This window comes from Eumetopias jubatus, unplaced genomic scaffold (genome assembly GCF_037043125.1).
Source record: "Eumetopias jubatus isolate StellerSeaLion01/CBP00866 unplaced genomic scaffold, mEumJub1_p1.0 scaffold_14, whole genome shotgun sequence".
Taxonomy (NCBI): domain Eukaryota; kingdom Metazoa; phylum Chordata; class Mammalia; order Carnivora; family Otariidae; genus Eumetopias; species Eumetopias jubatus.
This window is the reverse complement of record NW_028274820.1, coordinates 86,947,709-86,960,102: the sequence shown is the minus strand read 5'-3', so window position 1 is coordinate 86,960,102 and position 12,394 is coordinate 86,947,709. Positions and strand designations below refer to the sequence as shown.

General features: G+C 41.9%; 1 protein-coding gene across 8 annotated transcripts in view; it reads left to right on the top strand.

The window, feature by feature from the left end:
- LOC148162538 (uncharacterized) overlaps positions 1–12,394 on the top strand; it is a 212,497-nt gene that overhangs the window by 125,844 nt on the left and 74,259 nt on the right. Inside the window, exon 6 of one of the 8 annotated variants that reach the window (XM_088018638.1) lies at positions 2,076–2,131. The exons of the other annotated variants lie outside the window; for them this stretch is intronic. The gene's annotated coding sequence lies outside the window, so the exon portion shown is untranslated. The remainder of the gene's footprint in view (positions 1–2,075; positions 2,132–12,394) is intronic. 8 annotated transcript variants of the gene reach the window in all.

The following is a 12,394-nucleotide window of genomic DNA, read 5'->3' as shown; positions in this document are numbered from 1 at the left end:
TTATGTCTTTGCTCTATTATTCTTGGTTTTAATTTCTTATAATTTCTTGGTTGATCATTATTAGTGTAGCACAAAGATTGAATTTCTTAAGAGAATTTTCACTACTTTTTGGCAATTTTGAACCTCCAAACCATGGCTCAGAATTCTTGACTTAAAAAATAATGTGCACCATGCCTATACCTATGTATGACTTGTAGGCAGTCATATAACACGAAGAACTTTGGCAGTGGTTTGAGATTCATTTGTAAATTGCCAATGTTGACATAATTCTTTCTTTCATTGGCATTGCCTAGTGAAGGAGTCTCACCGTGGTTTCCGTAGTGTTAGAGAGAATGCTACTGAAAAACGAACCTTTCTAGTTTTGACTCAGTTAGGAGCTGTGTGTCTGTAGTCTTTCTGAGATAGGATATAAGAGAGGCATGCCCTGGAGGGGGCAAATCAGACTTCCACACGCTCTGCCTTCTTGCAACCAATAGCTGGCTCAGAACGTGGATATTACGAGGTGCAGTTTCATTCATCAAGGGGATTTTCAGGCTCCAGCAGCAAATGCTTTGCGTTTTGGGTGATTGCTTGGCTTTGGGCTTAGCGTTGACTCCACCACAGAAACAAGTAAGTATATCTGGCTGTTAGAAGAATTAATGGTGATTCAGGTAAGGGTAAATTGGAGAAATCATTCCTTTCTTCCCTTTGGGTGGATTTGAGATTTTAGAAGAATTAGTCCTCTCTTTGAGAAGAGCTCAGAAATATTCGTCTTAAGTATTTCCCCCTCTGAATTGCTTTATAGTGTTACTCAGTATATCATCCTTTTAATGTGAAAGCCACCCTTTTCAAAATGTAGTTTCATTTTCAGATCTTAAAGTGAGGATTCTGTTTTTCTTTCCATGCATGAAATTTTTTTAAATGAAATAACTATAGTTGCTAAGATACTAATTACACAAGCTTCCTGGTTTAGAGCTGAAGTCTTATATTTTTAGGAAGTAGCTTTAAAAGTTGGGCAGGGGGAGATCGGTTTGCATTTGGTTTATGAAACAATGATGTTATATGTGTGTCAGACTTTCCCCTGTACTAAAGGCCAAATTTTGAGATCCGCTGCTTAATCTGTTCTGACATGAGATTCCCCACCCCCCGCCTTGCCTTTCCTCTCTCCATGTTTTCTGGTGGTGGGATCTGCTCAGCTTCTTTGCTCAGGCATGTGGTTTAGTCTGTGTACATTCAGTGCAGTGGCATTTTTCTTGAAAAAGTGACTAAGGCTTCTTGGATGAATTCTCTCTTTGAAAGAGGTGGTAGAATTGCATCAGAAAAGCGTTTACAGTAAATGGCTCTCCCCCCTTCTTTCCTGTAATGACCACATGTGAAAGAACGCATTAATTCTTGTTTTGAGGAAATGAGAATTGTAGAGTTCTATGAAAAACTCCCTTTTTATTATTAATTAACCAGATTTGAATGTTAAAAATTCTAAAATCCGAATCACTTTGTGCCGTGTAAATAAATGCCACAGAGATACAGTTTGTCACTCTATAGTCTATATGGAGTAACCAATTATCTTGAATTCAAGAAGAGGAAATAATGATGATTATGGCTCTAGTTAATGGCATACGCCTAACCTAAATTAATTTTTTCATAGTCATTTTCCATAGTAAATTAATACATTTCTTAAGTATATTGCTGATTTGTCCTTCAGGATTTGATTCTCATTGTGATAGGACATGAAAGCTAGAAGTCTCCCATAGCTTATCTAGCCAGGGGTTCTCACAGGAACAGTACTGCCCCCTAGGGGACATAGTAGGAATGAGATGGTGTTTGGTTTTATAGTGAAGGGCTTTTTTTTTTTTTAATGAGTGGGAGTCAAAGATTTTAGATGTTCATGGTGGATAAGACAGAAGGAATTGTCCTGTATGCCACATGACTTTCAACTTCCATTTTGGATATAAAAATCAGTTTATAATTACCTGAGCCTAGACCTAAGTCCGTTTTACATAAGAACACAAGATAACTTTTGCATACTTTTAATATACGCAAAATTTACTCGTTTTCATCCTGTTGTACACCCATACTGCTCCTGTTTTGTTTTCCAGTACTTTTAACATGGAAGGCTTCTGATTTGGCTCCTCGTAATCCAAGCTTATTCCTTGTAAGTAAGTTACAAGCATCTTGTTTCATTACATAGTTAATTGAACCTAAAAATTATTTATGTATTGAATATGCAGTATTTTATTATAAATTGGCTTTCTTTTACTTTCTTCTTTATTTTACATTTAGAGTATTATATTGATGTTTTAAAAATAATATGTATCCTAGTTACTATTTACCAATGAATTTTATTTCAGAATAGTAAATAGGGCATTACAGAGTTTTTGGTTCTAAAAGCAGGGTTTTGGGACTAGTGGGGTTTTGAACCAATATTCCATTCCGTCTCTCTACTTTCAGGAAGGACAGTATGCAAGTCACTCAGATGGGAGGGATGTTTATCTTCCCTGTGAAGTTCCCTAGAGAACATGTGATTGCACATGTACCCCATTAATGTTTTAATATCTTGAAGTCTTCACATGAAGCTAGTTCTTCCTTAGTAATAACTTTCCAGGAGTCTTCATTATGTCACTGTGAAAATACGACCTTTGGTTTCCCTCTTTCTGTAGGAAAGGACAGACAGGTATTGAGAGAAGCTCACAAGTCCTCCTGCAGGCTAGCAGAGGAGTTAAAAACAGACTCAGGTGTTCTTGAACCATGGGTCTCGGTTTTCCTGTCTCCTTACCATGGACATGTTCTATGCTTGCAATGTTAACTTCTGACTGTGCTGTGAAGACAGCCCATCTTAGGTAAGGTATTGTCAGTGTGGTAGAATTAAATCATTGGAATCACAGCTGTGAGGTTACGGTATCCAGGCGCATGCCTGTGGTGTTCGCTCAGACTTTGTGGGGCCACGATTTTAAATCGGTAGATCTCTTTCTTGGATTGTTATTTCTTGTGGTATTTTGTTGTGTTGTTTTTCTTGTTAAACGGTTGTAATTATTGCTTCTTAAATATTTCTAGGGACACTAACAAAAGTTGTTTTTTGAGTTCTTTCTAAAGTATCTTTGCTCCCTTGAACTTTTTGTTTCTTCCAGGGTCCTTCTGTTGTTTATCTTAGTTTTCCGTTTCCACACTGCGGGCTTTCTTTAGCTGTATTTCTGTTTTTGCCTCTTCACTCGTGTAAAGCTGAGGTGACATGAAGGCTCACCGGGGCTCTGTGCATGTGGGTGCACCTTTCCACGGGCAGCCTCCCATCTGGTGGCATCTTGCCCACCCTCGTGTTGGGGTACCACCAAGTGGTCGGGTGCAGAGGGCTTGACTTTGGGGTTCTCAGAACCACACTGTTAGTCCTCACCAGATATTTTGTTTAGTTTCTTTAGAGAATTAATTTTTAATTTTTAGTTTTTGCCTAGGGGCCTATTGGTTTTGTTTCTGATAAAGACAGGAGTTAACGCATGGAAGGAACAATTGTTGATACTGGACTTTTCCTTTCTGCCATTCTTGTCATTTCTGTCCCACACTGTACTTGGCTTTTTCTCAGTCTGGAGCCTCTTTGGGGTTTCATTGGGGAAGTCAGTTATCCCCCTCCTTAGCAGCAACCCTCTTAGAGAACTTTTGGGCCTGTAAGCTGCCTCTCCTCAGCTTTATCAGTCAGTACTTCTGGCTTCCAGACATTTGTTGAAATTTCTCAGACCCCTGGTAGTGTTTTTATTGTTGTGGGTATATATTCTTTTTTTTAATAACTGCAATGGGCTCTTTCATGTGCCCTGACCACCACCATTTTGAAATGGTGTCTCAGTCAGCTTAGGTTACTGTAACAAAGTGCCATAGACTGGGTGGTTTACAGACAACAGAAATGTATTCCTCCTTACCGTTCTGGAGGCTAGTTCATAGACAGCTGTCTTCTTGCTGTGTCCTCATGTGGTGGAAGGGGCAAGGGAGCTCTGTAGTCTCCTTTATAAGCACACTCACCCCATTCTTCAGGGCTCCACCCTCATGACCTAATCACCTCCCAGAGGCCCCACCTCCTCACACCATCAGATTAGTATTTCAACTTAACGGATTTGGGGGCAGAAACATTCAGTCCCTAATAAATGGGCAGTTCTTGGATTTGTTGATTTGTCAGAAGTATATCTGAAGAATTAAATCAGCCTGGGGAAAGATATGATGGGGGCACAAGAACTGCATGGGTATTGGGGGTTTGGAGAGGCTAATCCTCCAAAAAACTTGGCCGGGAAGGAACAATGAGCTGATGTTATTACACAGATAACGCTTTCCCGCCATGGAGGCAATCACCATTAATCACAGAGTCCTCTCAGGCTCTTCTAGCTTTTGTTGCTAGAAGAAAAGATGCATCTTGTAAAACATCCAACTTGGTCATTAAAGAAAATCTATAAAAGTAGTGGTAGTTGTTCCTGATCTTAAGACAAGTATAAATTGTGTGGGTATGCTTGCTTTTAAATTTCTTCTCTGCCCTTTGGCATAAGAGTTCCGGAGAGAACCTCCTATTACTTCATTTCTAGAACTTATATTCCTTAGGGGATAGACCCTCACACTACTTCTCACCTTTCTTGTAAGAAGCATCTCATATTCTTCCTTCTCATTCCCTTTGTGGAAAAAAAGTTCCAAATTCTTATTGATCATTCCTTTCTTGTATTTGTTGTGTAGTTTCTGAAAATGCATAGTAGATGCAGATGGAAAAAATTAGATGTTAGCTAATTAGTCCTTTAACTTCCCTGACACAAGTGGTATCCATTTGTGTCTTAGAAGAAACTCTGAATTGATATTTCCAATCTTATCATTCCCTCATTTTACTTGGAAAAAAACCAGCCATTTTCTTGTGAAAAATCCCTGGAGATCTTCCCTAGAGGTCTTCTGTAGTTAGGGACACCAACATAACTGAACCTAAAGCAGAATATTCTCAGGCCCGTCTGATCTCTGGTATAGTACCAGGAGCCCCAAATCTATCTCTAGAATTTGCAGAGTAGTACGGTTGGAGATTAATTATTCTGTGTGTAGTGGCATAGAGGCAACTGAAGATTATAAAGGTCCTCTGGTGTTTGACTTCTGTTTCTTTTAAGGTGTTTACCAGCTTAGAGCCTTTTGGACAGTTCTGAATCCAAGAGCAGGCCCTCTGAGGCCATACCCCTGGAAGCAGATAATAGAGAATACTGATACGTCCTGAGCTCCCAGGCAAGCAGGACGTGCTTGTAGTTTTATTTCTGGTATTGGCTAGAACACGTATCATCAGCCTGTTATAGGTACCTTTCTTCCCCAATTCACTTTCTTCTGTCTATCCCTTATAACCTGCTGGAGGTGAGGAATGTGTTGGATATAGGTTATCAGTTGTATACTGAAAACTGATGAGCCTGAAAAGGACAATCTGTGAGCTTTTAGAACACTCTTGCACTGGTTCTGGAATCTGGAATATTGATTGACTGTTACTATTGGATGAGAGGAAACCCAGCAAGTTCCTTTTCATTTGGAGATAGTACCTTACACAGGTGATCCCAAAGAAATGAGACAGCCGTGATAGTTGTCAAACTGGTTGTCTGTTACTGAAAGTAGTTCAGATACAGTTTCCCTTTGGTGGGGCCAAGGGGTGCAAATCAAATCACATTCTTCAGGAGGACTTGGGGATAAGATGACATTTAGGGAGCCCTATCTGCCTTCCCTCCCCCTTTTTTTGAGTGAGAGAGGGGAGTGGTGGTAGAGCAGAGGGAGAGGGAGAGAGAGAGAACCTTAAGCAGGCTCCACGCTGAGTGTGGAGCCCAACGCGGGGCTCAATTTGACGACCCCGAGATCATGACCTCAGCTGAAATCAACAGTTGGACGCTTAACTGACTGTGCCAAACAGGTGCCCCCGGCCCTCCTTTTTAATAGATGTAAAATTTACATGTGGTGAGACAACGACGTCAAATATACTCATGTAACCAAACCACAGTTAACATATAGAACATTTCTACTGTCCAGGGTCTCTCATGCCCCCATCCAGGCACTCTCCATCCCGATTGGCGAAATGCTTTCTGATTTCTGTCACTATAGAATTCTTTTTTCCTGTATTTTTTTTTAAGATTTTATTTACTTGAGAGGAAGAGAGCAAGTGAGAGAGAGCAAGCATGAGCACGGGGAGGGGCAGAGGGAGAGGGAGAAGCAGACTCCCCACCAAGCAGGGAGTGCGACGTGGGGCTCGATCCCAGAACCCCAGGACCATGACCTGAGCTGAAGGCAGACACCTAACCAACTGAGCCACCCAGGCGCCCCCACTTTTTTCCTGTTCTTGACCATCATATGGTCAAGATGGGATCGTAGAACATGTACTCTTTCAAGTTTGGCACCTCACCCCAGTTCTGTGTTGTGTATCAGTGTTCATTCTTCCTTTACTGCTGGGTGGCATTCTGTTATATGAATAGACCCAATTTGTTACTCCATTTTCCTCTTGACAGACATTTGAGTTGCTTTCATCTTTTTGGCTATTATGGGTGTTAAGCTGCTGTGAGCGCGTTCTCTCTCACTCACATCCTGTTTGAGATTTAGGCTTAATTGCTGGGCTGTACCAGATGTGTGTGTTTATTTTCATGAGAAACTTCCAAACAGTTTTCCAAAGTAATTGTACCATTTTACTCCCCAGCCAGAAGTAGATGAGCGTTCCAGGTGCTCCAGTTCCTTCTCAGGATTTGTATGTTGTTGGTCTTTCTGATTTTAGCCTTTCTTCTGGATATGAAGTGATTTCTCATTGTGATTTTTAATTTATATTTCCTTGATGACTAACATGTTCTTATTGGACATTTGTAGATCTTCCTTTTCAGAGTATCTGTTTCATATTTTACCCATTTTTAATTTTCGAGGGGGTCATTTTTATACTCATTGTCTTATTGATTCATAAGAGATTTTATATATATATATATAAAATCATACATACATATATATATATGGCGATCTTTGTATCTGTATAGATACAGATATCTCAGAAAATTGTGATGCAAATATATTCTTCCAGTCTGTGGCTTACCTTTCATTTTCTTAAAAATGTCTTTTGATGAGCAGAAGATTTTTTTTTTTTAAGATTTATCTATTTAAGAGAGAGAGCGAGAGCAGCGGGGAGGGGCAGAGAGGGAGAGAAGCAGACTCCCTGCTGAGCAGGGAGCCCAATGCAGGGCTTAATCCCAGGATCCTGAGATCCTGACCTGAGCCAAAATCAAGAGTCAGATGCTTAACCAACTTAACCAACTGAGCTACCCAAGTGCCCCTGATGAGCAGATGATTTTAATTCTGAAGTCACATAATTAACCAGAGTTTCCCCCTGTATTATCAGTACTTACTGTCTTCTAAGTAATCTGCCTTCCCAAGGTTGTGAAGATACCCTTCTGTGTTTTCTTGTAGAGACCTTATATTTTAAACTTTTATGCTTTGGTCTATGAACCATCACAGATTAATTTTTGTGTATTGGGTAAGGTAGAGGTGAAGGTTCATTTTTTTTTTGCATGTTTCCCCAGTTGTTCTAGTATGATTTGTTGAAAAGACTTTCCTTTACTCATTGAATTGTTTTAGCACCTTTGTTGAAGTCGTTGTCCATATATGTGTTGGTCTATTTCAGAGGAAACTGAAGAATGTTTGTTTAGACCACACGTGGCATGCACTTAAGTCTAGGAAATGAGTTCATATTGGTCAACTTTAATAAGCATCAAGTGGCTGGCAGTCTTGGACTTCTATTTAGTGGAACATTTGCGTCAGAAGTCACTGACAAATGCTATATGGGGGCCATTTTTTTGCTTGCTAACCCAGCTGAGGCTTCCAGAAGTTCCAGCATTCCCACATTAAATATAGTGCTCTTATCTGCAAAGAAATAATACCATCAAATGTGTGAGATCCAGCCTCAGCCTTCAGGCAACTTCACAGAGAACTAAACAGTAATCGTTCTTTTTTTTTTTTTTTAAAGATTTTATTTATTTATTTGACAGAGAAAGACACAGCGAGAGAGTGAACACAAGCAAGGGGAGTGGGAGAGGGAGAAGCAGGCTTTCTGCAGAGCAGGGAGCCCGATGTGGGGCTCGATCCCAGGACTCTGGGATCATGACCTGAGCCGAAGGCAGACGCTTAACGACTGAGCCACCCAGGCGCCCCAGTAATCGTTCTTATTTGAAAACTGGATATGCATGGATTCAACATGACTGATTTGGAACTCATTATAATTAAGTGTGGGTCAGACTAAAAAATACTACTTTTTAAAAAAAATATTAGAGAGTGAGAGCATGAGCAGGGGGAGGAGCAGAAGGAGAGGGAGAAGCAGATTCCCCACTGAGCAGGGAACCCAATGTGGGGCGTGATCCCAGGACTCTGGAGTCATGACCTGAGCTGAAGGAAGATGCTTAACCAACTGAGCCACCCAGGTGCCCCTAAAAAATATTACTCTTAAAAAGGAAATTTTTCATGATGTAAAGAAGCTTGTGCAGAAAAGTTTGTTTTAATAACTTGTGGACATTGTATGCAAAAATAGATATCCTGACTCGAAACAAATCTCTACTTGAAAAGGTTTTTGGTAAACAGTTTTACATAGTATTTTTGCTTGAATATAGTAAAAAACTATTTTCTTTTAAAAGATTCCTTAATTTGAAAACCAAAGGATGAATAGAGTAGGAAACATACCAGTTATTCTATTAGAAAGGTAAAATAAATGTTGATAATCTCTTTTTGACGCCCTGAAATTTACAATTTTAACTTTGTGTTTTCATGGTATGGCACTGTAGTGCAGTGGTTGAGCACAGGACTCTGATGCTGGCCTGTCTGGGTTGGGACACCAGCTCTCCTAGTCCCTAACAGGCAAAAGGACTTACACCTCTGTGCTTTGCCCTAAAACCCAGAGAATAAGAGTGTTTGAAGGTTTAGAGCTGTGCTGGGTCATAGTAAGCACTATGTAACTTTTGACCAGTAGTAACATTGTATAATTTTCATAATAAAAACATACGCAAATAGGAAAATTTTTTAGAAAGAAAAATCAGAAAGCAAAAGTGTATTACACTATCCTATGATTCAGGTACCTCACTATTCACAGGAGACTTCCTAGTTGGTTGAATTGGTCAGATTTTACTTTTAATTCCCATTCTCCTACAAAAGAGCATAGAACTAAAGGATTTTCTTTTGAGCTCCGTGGGAGATATATGCCCAAAAATACAAGCGGCGCTTCATGCTAATTATTAGAATTGCTTTTGTCTCTGTAAAAAGATTTTACAAGGAAAGATACTCTTTTAAGCTCATGTCTTCCTCTCCTGCTTTGCTCAGTTAACTCAAGTAAAAAAATCCACTCCCTCGAAATACCTACCACCTTTTCTACCCTGTGTTTGGACTTGTACAGTTGTACTCAGCTCCTGGCCCCTGTTTTTGCTTTCTCTAGCGATTTCGTGGCCAGAGCCGGAACTAGAGCTGAGTCTGGGAGAAGTGGCTGCAACAGGCCTTTTTGCCCACTCATCTTCTCCACAGGACTTTGGAAGGAGGGAAGTGTCTGACCCTCACTATAATCCTGTGTGCACATACCCAAAAGCAAAATCCAGGTCAGGCCAAACGCGAAGGTTGCTAATGCACTGTTGATGATGTAATTCCAGGTGAAATATGACCTTTTGGTTACTCATACAAACCAGGTTTGCCCATAGAATGAAGTATGAGCTTTCTACACATTGTCACAGGATGGCCATCATAGTCTATGTGAAGTATTTGTCTTTGTCATACATATGTGGTTAAGGCCTGAGGAAAATTGATATTATTACAGCTGACTTACTGGATCTGACAATATTGAAGATGAGACTTCTCATGAGGTCTGCTCAAACTCATCGAGTTTTTGTTTATGTTCTTGGTGTTGTTTGGTCAATGCCACAGGTGTAGAGACTACCTGTGCACAAAGCCTGATTTGACATACGGGAGAAACGCATTCTACAAGGTCACCTCTCCTCCCTGCCATCCCAGCCCTCTCTCATGCCCCAGCAGATCCTGCACACACTACTTGTTTACTCCTTCACCCCACGTCCTTTCCTCTGTAGCTGCAGTTACGTGTCACAGAGGAAAAAGAAGCCAGAGGCGAGCTCACTCAGGTTCTTGCCCTGTCCATACACTTCATCTGTGCCTGCCTTGTTCTGCTTGTTCGGCAAGCAGAACGTGGAAGAGGAGTCCTTCCTCAGGCCCATGGCCCTGGATCCCAGCCCCAGCCTCCCTCACCTTCTCAGAAACGTTCTCTCTGACTTGATACCTGCCATTTGCTTCTCCTGATGAGCATTTAAACCTATGCATGGCTTACTAATTAAACGTGTGTGCGCGCACGCACACACACACACAGACCTTCGGTGTTGCCTTGCCTTTTGGTCCCCCCTCCATTCACTTCTGCCAGGGCCAGACTCCCTGGAAGAATTGCCCATATTTGTTGCCTCCACTTCCTCATTCCTGCCCCCTCCTTGGGCTACTCCAGGCTGGCTTTTGTACCTGTGACCAAACTGGTACTCTCTGGCCAAAGCCAGTGGTCGCCTTCCTATCCTGTTATTGCCACATGGATCAAGTATGTCTGGATTCTTAGCTTCCATGCATGACCTCACAGCAGTGATGTCTCTCCTCTGGCCTCCTGGACCCTGCCCTGCCCCTTTGGCTTGTTCTCCTCATTCTTTGCAGGTTCTTCCTCTCCATCTCCAAGCTTCATGCTTTGTATTCACATGCCAACTGGACATTTCCATGTTGATATCTTTTTTTTAATAAAGATTTTATTTATTTACTTGAGAGAGAGAGTGAGCGTGATCGGGGGGAGAGGCAGAGGGAGAGGGAGAAGCAGACTCCCCTTGGAACAGGGAGCCCGACGTGGGGCTTGATCCCAGGACCCTGGGATCATGACCTGAACCGAAGGCAGATGCTTAACCAACTGAGCCACCCAGGCATCTCTCTACATTGATTTGTTGCTAGCACCTCATATCCAGCAGATTCCAAACTGATCCAAGTTACCCAGGTTTGAAACCTGTGACTTACTGACCCTTCTCTCTCCTTCCCTTCCAAATCTACAAAGAAACCAAATCTGGCCTAGTTCTCTGCATGTTTCCAGTGTGTCCCTGCCGGTTTTCATCACCTACCACAGCTACTGCCTTATTGGCACCTCTCTCCCTGCTGTCGCTAGTCTTCCCCAGCCCGTTCCGCATGCATGCATCTGCCTGACGGCATCCAGAGTGATGCTTCTAAAAAGCATCCACGTCGTGTCACTTCTCCACCTGAATTCTTACCCATTTCTGTAATCTCTTGTCCCCAAATCGACTGGGGCCTCTGTGGGGTTTGTGTTCTCACGCCATGCATAAAGAAGCCATCAAAGCACTAGAATTCAGGCAGAGACGGAGAAGAGAGTACGTCCCACCCCACACAGCAGAACTTAATGAGAACCTGCACTGGGTATCAGTCCCTCCGCCCTCCACAGTTCCTGATGACAGGTTTCCTACCGCTCCGACCCCCCACCCTTGCCCCACTCTCCTGCCCTTGCCTCCCAGCCCCAGCCTCCCCGCTGTAGTTCTCCTGCTCTGTTTGCCCTACTTCTCTTAGAGCAGCTCCCCTCTTGGCTGAATGTTTTGATCTAAGTTGCATCATTTTCTCGTCTTAGATTGGGTTCTCCTCAAAGCAGATTCTGAATAAGGGCGCAGTCGGGTCTGACCCAACTATGTGAGAGTTCTGTGACCACTCCATGCCTCGGTTTTCTTACCTTTAAAATCCTTCTCTGTCAGACTGTAGTGAAAGTTAATTTGTTCATGGGAAGTGCCTAAAATTGTCTGACCCAGAGTAGTAATCAATCAAGCTTGCTACAATGACGTAATAACGTTTGTTATTGAAAGTGTCACTTATAAATTTCCATTCCTGTAGACCAGATCGGAGCCCCCTCTGTGTGTATCAATAGCACCCTATGCTTCCTTTAAATCATAATTGCTAGTCTGATGCAGGAAGGAAGGGTGAGGACGTCCTACTTACCACCCAGCACCTAGCCCAGTGCCTCGTATATAGTATACAGTATGTACTATGTACTCAATAAATATTTTTTGTTGCCGGAGCAGAGGGGGGTGGAAGGGATGGAGTGGCTGGGTGATGGACATCAGGGAGGGTATGTGTTGTGGGGAGCGCTGTGAATTGTGTAAGACTGATGAATCACAGACCTGTACCCCTGAAAACAAATAATACAGTATATGTTAATAATTTTTTAAAAATTAAAAAATATTTTTTGAACAGACTTAATAAAATTACTTACAGAAAGAGCATTCCAATTATGCTATTCTTCTTAGCTTTAATAAAGCGCCCTTTAGAAAATAAGACATAACAGGGGCACCTGGTTGGCGCCATCTGACAATTGGTTTCAGCTCAGGTTGTCATCTCAGGGTCATGA